Here is an 11,632-nt window from a genome sequence, read left to right on the forward strand (position 1 = left end):
GTAAAAAAAGTAAGGTTCTACATTTAGGCAAAAAAAAAAATCAAATGCACAGGTACAGTATAGGTGGTACCTTGCTCAATAGTAGTAACTGTGCAAGGGATCTTGGACTCCTAGTGGACAATCACTTGAACATGAGCCAGCAGTGTGCTGCAGCTGCCAAAAAAGCCAACACAGTGCTAGGCTGCATTAACAGAGGGATAGAATCAAGATCACGTGAAGTATTAATACCACTTTACAATGCCTTGGTAAGGCCACACTTGGAATACTGCATCCAGTTTTGGTCACCACAATGTAAAAAAGATGTTGAGACTCTAGAAAGAGTACAGAGTAGAGATGAGCAACAAAGATGATCAGAGGAATGGAGACTAAAACATATAAAGAACGGTTGCTGGAAATGGGTATGTGTAGTTTAATGAAGAGAAGGACTAGGGGTGACATGATAGCAGTGTTCCAATATCCCAGCGGTTGCCACAAAAAAGAGGGAGTCAAGCTATTCTCAAAAGCACCTGAAGGCAGGATAAGAAGCAATGGATGAAAACTAATCAAGGAGAGAAGCAACCTACAGGGAGTGCAGAATTATTAGGCAAATGAGTATTTTGACCACATCATCCTCTTTATGCATGTTGTCTTACTCCAAGCTGTATAGGCTCGAAAGCCTACTACCAATTAAGCATATTAGGTGATGTGCATCTCTGTAATGAGAAGGGGTGTGGTCTAATGACATCAACACCCTGTATCAGGTGTGCATAATTATTAGGCAACTTCCTTTCCTTTGGCAAAATGGGTCAAAAGAAGGACTTGACAGGCTCAGAAAAGTCAAAAATAGTGAGATATCTTGCAGAGGGATGCAGCACTCTTAAAATTGCAAAGCTTCTGAAGCGTGATCATCGAACAATCAAACGTTTCATTCAAAATAGTCAACAGGGTCGCAAGAAGCGTGTGGAGAAACCAAGGCGCAAAATAACTGCCCATGAACTGAGAAAAGTCAAGCGTGCAGCTGCCAAGATGCCACTTGCCACCAGTTTGGCCATATTTCAGAGCTGCAACATCACTGGAGTGCCCAAAAGCACAAGGTGTGCAATACTCAGAGACATGGCCAAGGTAAGAAAGGCTGAAAGACGACCACCACTGAACAAGACACACAAGCTGAAACGTCAAGACTGGGCCAAGAAATATCTCAAGACTGATTTTTCTAAGGTTTTATGGACTGATGAAATGAGAGTGAGTCTTGATGGGCCAGATGGATGGGCCCGTGGCTGGATTGGTAAAGGGCAGAGAGCTCCAGTCCGACTCAGACGCCAGCAAGGTGGAGGTGGAGTACTGGTTTGGGCTGGTATCATCAAAGATGAGCTTGTGGGGCCTTTTCGGGTTGAGGATGGAGTCAAGCTCAACTCCCAGTCCTACTGCCAGTTTCTGGAAGACACCTTCTTCAAGCAGTGGTACAGGAAGAAGTCTGCATCCTTCAAGAAAAACATGATTTTCATGCAGGACAATGCTCCATCACACGCGTCCAAGTACTCCACAGCGTGGCTGGCAAGAAAGGGTATAAAAGAAGGAAATCTAATGACATGGCCTCCTTGTTCACCTGATCTGAACCCCATTGAGAACCTGTGGTCCATCATCAAATGTGAGATTTACAAGGAGGGAAAACAGTACACCTCTCTGAACAGTGTCTGGGAGGCTGTGGTTGCTGCTGCACGCAATGTTGATGGTGAACAGATCAAAACACTGACAGAATCCATGGATGGCAGGCTTTTGAGTGTCCTTGCAAAGAAAGGTGGCTATATTGGTCACTGATTTGTTTTTGTTATGTTTTTGAATGTCAGAAATGTATATTTGTGAATGTTGAGATGTTATATTGGTTTCACTGGTAAAAATAAATAATTGAAATGGGTATATATTTGTTTTTTGTTAAGTTGCCTAATAATTATGCACAGTAATAGTCACCTGCACACACAGATATCCCCCTAAAATAGCTATAACTAAAAACAAACTAAAAACTACTTCCAAAAATATTCAGCTTTGATATTAATGAGTTTTTTGGGTTCATTGAGAACATGGTTGTTGTTCAATAATAAAATTAATCCTCAAAAATACAACTTGCCTAATAATTCTGCACTCCCTGTAGAACTAAGGAGAAATTTCCTGACAGTTAGAACAATTAATCAGTGGAACAACCTGCCTCCAAAAGTTGTGAATGCTCCAAAACTGGAACTTTTTAAGAAGAGACTGGAAACCATTTGTCTGAAATAGTATAGAGTTTCCTGCCTGAGCAGGGGGTTGGACTAGAAGACCTCCAAGGTCCCTTCCAACTCTATTATTGTTGTTGTTGTTGTTGTTATATTATTATTATTATTTGCCAAAGAGTGGAAAACTAGACACTAACATATGGAGCCTTCTTAATTCAGAAATAGGATTTTGATTAATCATTCATTGTAAACACTTCTTGGCTAGATCAAAGGGAAATCATAACTTCTGGAGTGTGGGATTAGTCTCTTTGTCTCTAATTTTTCCATTTTCTGGAAATATTATTAGGGTTTTCAATTTTAAGGGTTCTGAATAAATTAACCGTGGTTGAGAAAAAAATTCAACAGGGTCATTATCACTACTATGGTCAGTTGGTTTTCAAGTTCAATAGATTTTATATTGCAGCTGATGCTTGTTAGCAAATACTGGAAATCAAGAACTTGGTTAATACTAAAATTGTTGACATTGCTCTCCTGGAAAGGCATGAAGGAGCAATACTCTTTCTGGAAAAGCAAGTATCTGGGAAGAGTGATAGTATGTTTCTCAATAGCTGGCACTAAATGTCTTGCATTTAAGATCTTAATTTAAGATCTTAGGTATATTCCTCTACAGAAAAAAAAGAATACAGTGAAAAGAACATTTTTTTTTCTCTAGATCAATTCACATGTGCCTGTTCATCTCTTAGTGGAATTAGGATTGCATTGAATTTGTGAATGGTCATCACAGAGAAAAAAAATCACATCACTCTGGAAACAATCATTTTAATGTTTGATCATGTGGAAAGTTTAATATCAAAATATACTTTATTCCTTATACTGTATCCATCTTCCTTTAAGTGTTAACGGAATCCACAATAGACTGAGAATCAGCGTCTCAACTAGATAATTGACAGTCAAGCTGAAACTAATTAAGTAAAAATAGCAAACAGGGAAAATCTTTTTCTCAAACTTCCTTAAACATCCATATAAGTTAGCCAGACTTAATCCACACAGCAAAGAAGGTCTGTAAACACAATAGAGTTAATTAAAACTGTCTTCCAGCAGAACTGCATGTTCACCAGAATAAACATCATAGATAATATGTACCTACACACACCCACGCCCTTCAAGTGTCACCCTAAAATCAGCACACACACAGCCCTCAAGTCCCACACCAAGGACAAGCTCCCATATAAAACAGCTCTTTTGTACCTCATTTTCTCTGTAGCAACCCCCCATAGGTAAACCTCTTCACTTTGGAGAATAAATAAATCTCCTTTCCTCACAGCTGTCTGGATTTCATTTGTGATTTGTTCTTGTGCAACCCCAGCTCATGTTGGAACCCCAAATTATTCGTCTGACAGTCAGTAAGATTTTGAATAGTAACATGAAGAAAAACAGTGATAGATACAGATTGACCAATAGCCCAAACATACTAGAGACTTCATGTTACACTTGAGCTGAACATTCAGGTGCCCCCAGTTCACAGAATCTCTTCTTAAGTGAAACCAAGAATTAGGTATTCTTACAAAGACTCTAATTTCCATATGTTTTGTTCTTCTATATTTAGTCTACAGGAAGCATTTTAAGAAAATGTAAAAAATGTTAAAAAAAACTTTCTCTGTAACAGAAAGTTCTATCCAACTAATATAATTACATTTTAATTTCAAGATCACCATATGTTGACAACATCCTTGCTGTCATCTTATTGTGGCTATCATGTATCTGCCTAATGTCCAAGTGTAAATATTTACTGGTCATTTCACTGCTAGTCCTTCTTCTAATTATTGTTTAATTTTAACTTGGATTGAGCTGTGGATTGCATTCTGTAAAGCAGCAGGACACATATCAATGATAACTGTAGATAGAGACCTTCTATGGCAGGTCAGGCACCAAAGTATGTATCAAGTGCCAGAGAAATCAGGAGATACAGGCAGTTCATATGGGTATTGATTTATTGCAAGCTTCAGCTTTCTACAAGAATCTGAACAACTGATAGGCAAAGCAATTTAGTGGTAGATAAGGAATTCAAGGTGGGCTGCACTTAGTATTTTGTGGGCATGAAGAGATTTATGACTGATGATGCGTTTAACCCCTCCCTCACACTCAGCCTGGTCATCTCCTACAGTATGTTTGTAATGGTAGTTGGAGTGTGGGAGGACAGCACCCCTCACAGAGTACTATGGGAACCAGGGAACATACTGCCTGACACTTTATGGACCAAAAAGGGGTTCTGGAGGACCTCCACCCCCAACACAGCAGGTTCGGGCACCTCCTTCAACTGCCTGTCAATTTTCAGACTCAGGAGAGTCTGGGAAGACCTTCTGCTTCTTACAAGCAGTGAGTACAGGCCCCTCCTACAACTAGGCTTTGCTTACAGGGCCTTACCAGCTGGTTGCCCAAATCCAATTCTCTCATTCACTTTTCCATTCCATTGTCACACAGCCTCTCCCTTTTCCTTAACAAAAGGTTCTGCGCTCTGGCCAAACCCCCACGCTTTCCAAAGTCTGCTACCGGCAAGATGGGGCTTACCAGTCCAGTCCATTGGTGAGGTTAGCTTGAAGTCCCACCTGGGGTGCCAAATTGTTGAAAAGACATTAATCTTCATCAGGGTCCAATCCAAGCCAGGAATAAACAAATGGAGACTGCTTTAGAAAAAAGGTTGTAGTTTATTGAAGAGCAGAACTAGACAGAAATGTGTCTCTTGGAAAACTGACCACATATTGCTGGGAGTGGTGGGTTTTTATACTTTCTTGGGCTTTTGTGTTTGGCATTCCTGTTCCTGTGGCATGAACTTTGACCTGAGGTTCAGTATGTCCTTTCGGTATTCTGATGGTGGGTTAATCCTATTATGTCCTAAAGGTCATGTTTCCTATCCTCTTTGTTTTTCTAATCCCCTCAGCTCCAGCCTTCCTGCCCCCAACCTTTCTAAATAGGATTATCAAATCTGCATTTCTATAGACCTGGCCTCTGACTAGTTTCTGCTTGGGGCTATTAAGAAAAACTGGGCCTGCTTTTCTGCCTTTAAGGTCCTTTGAGGAAATATAATATTCCGCCTTTTAATATTCCCAAAATATTTCTTTCTCTGGGGGGGTGCTGTCCTCCCACAGGAGCATAAAGTTGGTTTATATGGAAAATATTTATATCTAGATCCAAGAAAGAAGAAATTAATGCTGGAAGCAAGAATTGGATGCTGGACTAGAGTGAAGATAGTAAATTGATAGGACAGGAAGAGATCAGGAAATCCTGGGACAATTCTTGTGCTAAATTAGAATTTCCAGATAAGACAGAAAAAAGGCAGCAGAAAAAAATATGAAAGTATGCCCAAACTCTAAGGGAATTTCTGGGCTTTACACAAAGACTACAATATATAAAAAGAGTAAAATAATATATATTTTATTATGCACCTACAAAGAGAGACTCTCTAATTTCAGCTTTCAGCCTCTCTCAACCAAACTTTTCTAACTCTTCCTCAAGTTTTGTTGAGAGAGACATAAATAAAGCTAACTTTGGGGGCATTGTTGCATAATAACGGCATAATATTGTAACCCCAAATCTTAATAATAAAAGGTTAATATTCGGAGCAAAAATTCTGTTATCACCACTGTGCATTTATAGCAGCCCTTCCAGAGCAATAATTTCCTGCATCAGTTTTAAGCAAAACTCAAAAACCCGGTGTGTGATTTTCTTAAAAGACATTCTTGTCTGTAGACTTTTTTATCTGTTTCCTAAATAACTTCAAGGAAAGGGAAGGTTCTCTAATGTTGTGCATCCAGGAAAACAGCAGTTCTTTATCTTGTTGGTCAGGTGACTACCCAACAGGTAAACATTCTCAGCCAATTCTGAGCAAGATCCCATATCACATTAGAGATTCATCACAGGTTTCCAAAGAGAGAGGGGAAGTTCTACCAGGCTCAGAGCCCCTGGCAAATCCCACAAACACTCCAGGATTAAGTATTACAGATATAATTGGGGAAAGTCTGGAAAGCAAGCAAAATTAGAGGCCAATAGACAGTTTGCTTGGAAGTGCAGTTCCAGAAGTAATCCTTAGGCATCAGCTGCCCTCCATCAAACCATTTAGAAATATGCTTCTTGTGAAGAGTGATGTGTTCTGAATGGGAGGAATGGAAAAAGGCCTATGGCTCAGGCAAAAAACAATCTCTCTTTCTGGCCTGCTGCTTGCTGCTTCTCCAAGCTCAGAATCCCATTAAATGTCTTGGCTCACAGATATTTATTTATTTATTTATATTTACTTACTTACTTACTTATTTTTCACATTTCTGAACCGCCCATCTCCCTCAAATAGGGACTGTTGGCCGTGTACTGATAGATTGCTAGTCAATGGCACCCAAATGAAACACATTAGAAATTAGAATTAGTCCAAACCCTGAAACAGGAGGGCAATTTCCTTTGAGAAAAAAACACACAATTAAAACTTTTTCAAAATGAAATAATTACAAAGGAAACCCAACCCATAAACTAGCCATCCCTCTTCTCCCATCACAACTTTTGCTGTGAAATTATCAAGTATACTGCTGTGGTTGAAGAAGCAATGAGGGACTGAGATCTGCCCAGCTCTTGTTGGCCAGTGTAGGCTGTTATGGAAACATGGTTGTAGGGAGGTTTGCAGAAGAAATGTTGGACATAAACAAGCATGATATAAGGAAGAAGATCACTAGAAGGGGCGTTGTCTTACCTGAATGCCTTTTCTCAGCATGATGATGGAGAATCCACGAATGGGTTAACTCTGTCTTCCTGCCCAATTAGACTAACTCAGTCAAACTTGCCACGCCTCTCCTGGGCCAGGACATCTCCCAGTCATGACGAAGGCGAAGCAAATGACGACAGTCCAACGTGTTGCCTCTCATACCCCTGACACAGGACCTGACAGACACTAAGGGGTGGGTGTGGATTCTCCATCATCATGCTGAGAAAAGGCGTTCAGGTAAGACAATGCCCCTTCTCCAGCATGATAGATGCAGAATCCACGAATGGGACATACCAAAGCTGCCCTGTCCCTATGGGAGGGAATCAGTCTGGGCCTGTGTCCCACCCTTTGGCACTACCTGTTGCAGCACTCTTAATAATAAATAAACCTTTATTGTCAAAGTACAACATGTGTACATTGAGATTAGCTGAGCCTCCCCCTGTGCTCTCTCCCCCCAACACACAGTGACAACAAACCCTCCATCCCACCACACTATGTGAACCAACTACACCACACACCGGCCTCCCAAGTCAGTTCTGCATAAGATTATGTCCCATTTAAAAGCCTAACAGCCCACGGATAAAAGCTATTTTTCAGCCTGTTGGTATGGCTGGCTATATTCCTATATCTCCTACCGGATGGTAGGAGAGTAAAGAGATACCGTCCCAGGGTGTGAGTCATCCCTGAGAATCTTCCTCACTCTTCCAAGGCAACGAGCCCTGGCGATGTCATCCAGTGGTGTCAGGGAACAGCCCACAATGTCTTGTGCTGTGCTCACTACCCTCTGTAATACTTTCCTATCCGCGGCTGTCAGACCAGCATACCAAACCACAATACCATACGAGAGGACGCTCTCTATGGTAGACCAGTAAAAGAGGGTCATTAGCTGTTGTTCTACCCTGTTCTTCCGCAAGATCCTAAGAAAGTGAAGCCTCTGTTGGGCCTTTCTAGCCACCTGGGTTGTGTTAACTCTCCGGCCAAATGAGGCGTCTGCGGAGGCAAACCTATCCAGGTTATAACCTATCCAGGTTATAATGCCTCATGAAAGGACCATGTCGCCGCCCTACAAATGTCCTCAATGGACGCCTGTGTCGCCCAAGCCGCAGAAATTGCAGCACTAAGAGTGGAGTGAGCAGTGATATGCCTGGAAACTGACAGGGAATGAGATTGGCACACCCCTGCAATACAAGCCCTGATCCACCTGCCTACAATGGAGCCAGAAACCTTCCGCCCCATAGTAGAGGGTTGAAAGAAAACAAAGAGGGTTTCTGACTTGCGAAAAGACGCTGTCCGCTTAATATAGTGGCGCAAAGCCCTGCGGACATCCAAATTGTGCCATTGCCGTTCCAAGGCAAGAGATGGATGAGGACAAAACTCCGGCAAAATGACTTCCTGTGCTGTATGAAACAAGGTATTGACCTTAGGAATAAAAGAGGGATCCAATCGAAGGAACACCCTGTCAGCATGAAAAACGCATAAGTACTGTCTGACAGAGAGCTGCCAATTCAGAAATGCGTCTAGCCAACGTTACGGCTATCAAGAAGGCCACCTTAATTGTCAAGAACTGCAGAGTACAGGTCCTGATGGGTTCAAATGGAGGAGAGGTAAGGGCCTGCAAGACCCATGACAAATCCCAAGAGGGATACCAGTGAACTACTGGATGTGTGGTGTTGGTCACTCCTTTGAGAAATGAGCATACCATAGGATGTTGAGCCAATGCCTCTGAATTGCCCCAAGTAAATACGGTGAAGAGAGTTGCTACTTGTCAGCGGATGGTATTGGGTGCAAAGCCCTTGTTAAGCCCCTCCAATAAATAATCCAAGATCCTCGGAATAGTAATAGCCGAAAGATCTAACTGGTTCTTATCACACCAACTACAGAAACTCTTCCAAGTGGAGTCATAGATCCTGTTTGTTGTAGGCCATCTGGAGGCCTGAATCATCGTAATTACCTCCAATGAATAAGACTCATGTGTCAGGAGCCGCCGTTCAAGTGTCAGATGGTCAACTGGAGCCACTGGAGTTCTGGATGATGCAGAGCTCCCTGGCTAAGTGGAACGCGATCTGGAGGAATCCACGGGGGAGAGAGTGACAGACTCACAAGGTCGGCAAACCACGGCCGTCTTGGCCAATGTGGTGCAACAAGTATCACCTCTGCCCACTCTTGCAGTAACTGGCAGATGACTCCTGGGATCAGAGGGAGAGGCGGAAAGGCATACAGCAAGCCCCCGGGCCAAGGGCTGCGAAGGGCATCCGTCCTCACTGCCCCAAGAGAGGGGAACCCGGAGGAAAACATCGGGAGCTGGGAATTTGCCAGAGAAGCAAACACATTCAGTACTGGCCGACCTAACTTCTCCGATATCTCCTTGAAGAGGAAGACAGGGGATGTGATGCTCAGTGACCACATGCTCTGAAAATACTGGCTTTGATCTTGGCCGGTGGATGGGCCAGGATGTGGAACCTGGTCAGGACCAATCTTAGCAGTAGCACTGGCCTTATGAAGCAGAGATTTAAAGAGCGCCGGATTGAATAGACCAACAAAGTGAGGAGGGTCCAGAGTAAGATCCTCATCCTCCAAGAGCGGCATTTCCATTGGGTCGTACTCCTCAGAAAAAGATATTCCGCTGCGAGTAGACTGGGCGGGAGAAATAGGGTCAGAATAATCTGATGCTCCCAACTGGGGGAGATAAGGCGGTGTCATTGAGGCCACCGATTCGGGTGCATACCTTTGTTGACGTTGTAAGGCTAATCCCTGGGCGACCGCCTGGGAGATCAGAGCCTAAAACTGCTCCGGCGACCACACTCTCTGTGCCTCTGAGGGTCGAAGCCCAGCTGCTGTGGGCGTAAAGGTGGCCTCAGGCCTGGGCTGTGTTGCTCTTGGGACTGGAGGCGTCAGTTGGATACCTGGTCCCTGGGTAAAGGAAACCATCTGCTCCTGCTCAGCCCTGGGAAGATAAGGTCATCATCATCATCCCCCTCCGGAGACCAGACCCTCTGGGCAGACGAGGGAGGAGGAGCAAGCTGTGGCCCAAATACAGATTCCTCTGCCAGAGGAGAAGAGACCTGTTCAGCGCCCATCATGTCCTGTTTCTGGGCCTTGGCAAACTGCCTTTTTAAGGCCTGGTGCCTCCTGCTGGCCTCTTTCTCTGCCACTTTGGAGGACCTTTTGCCAGAGATGGCCTTGGCATTGGCCTTGAGCTTTCCAGCAGCCTCCGGTTTGGAGGACTTATGCTTTGATTGCGCAGGAGTGTTGGAGGCACCATGTGAAGCCTGAGGTGCGGTGTTGTCTCCCATCACAATTGGGAGCTATCTCAGTGGAATGCTGAGAGGGATCTCAAACAGAGGAGCAGAGTACTGATCTGAGGCTGTGTGTCACTCTCAGGGATCAATAAGTACTCTATGGCAATGGTGGCTGCAGGACCAACTTAATGGACAACTGGCACACCTGCAAAGCTCCTGATGGACTTAAGACCAGTTGAAGCACCTTTGGAGCACAGGCTAAGTCTACTGTGGCGGCGGATCACCTCAGTGATAAACAGCCAGCTCACATGTAGAAACCTAGTGGCGACAGAACACCTCAGTGATAAACAGCCAGCTCACTAGTTCTAGTTGGTGGCGGCGAGGCCAAGAATGGCACGGCCAGCACACGTCTTCTGTTGGAATGGACAATGAGACAGCTAGGTTGAGGCCTAGTGCTACAGTTGAAGCTTCCTGCACTTGACCATCCACTTTGAAAGGTTTGGGGCAAGGCAAACAATGTTTGTGCTACAGTCAGAAGGGATCTGAACTCAGAACCCTCTGTAATGATTGTGAGAGGAGGAGCCTGAAAAAGGGGAATATATATATATATATATATATATATATATATATATATATATATATATATATATATATATATATATATATATATATATATATATATATATATATTATTCTGGGCACAGACTAAGTCATGACTGGGGGATGTCCTGCCCCAGGAGAGGCATGGCAAGTTTGAATGACTTAGTCTAATTGGGCAGGAAGACAGAGTTAACCCATTTGTGGATTCTATCACTCTGGAGAAAACAGTGGCTCAGTTTAGGCTGAGAAAAGTCCAGCAAGAAGACAATTCAGATCATTCAAAGAAAATCTAAATTGATGAACTCTCCAAGTAATAAAATTCTAGTGCAGTTTCCAAAATTTTGTACTTCACCCCTAATCCTGATCTTAAAAAGCACTAAACAAGAAGACTATGTAATCCTTGATTTCCTGTTATGTGGGCCTCGTGAGGTGCTTGTCACTCCCCTTTCTGATTACTGGTGACTACTTTTTTGTGGCCACTCTACATTGGGCTAGAGGAGAGACCAGAAGGACCTCCCTGACCAGCATCTTCTGAAGCAATCAGTATTTTTATATACACTGGTTTAATGCTCCTATGGAAGAATATTAAACCTATCCTTTGCAATACAAGGCTAGCACTTTTTTGAGAAAAATATCATGTACCACACAGTTTAAATTGGAACAAGACCCAGATTCTGCCAGTTGTTTTTACTATCACCAACAATTGCATTAGAGGCATTCTGCTGCTTTTGCTATCAAGGGATTCGTACAGTTATAGTTTTACTGGTTTTATTATTTTTACTTCTCTTCCAGCCCTAGTTCATGGCAGAGCTTGCTCATTCATTGTTATCCCCTTCTGTTTCATCTCAGACTTGTCCTGT

This window comes from Vipera ursinii, assembly GCF_947247035.1.
Source record: "Vipera ursinii genome assembly, chromosome: 1".
In the NCBI taxonomy this organism is placed as follows: Eukaryota; Metazoa; Chordata; class Lepidosauria; order Squamata; family Viperidae; genus Vipera; species Vipera ursinii.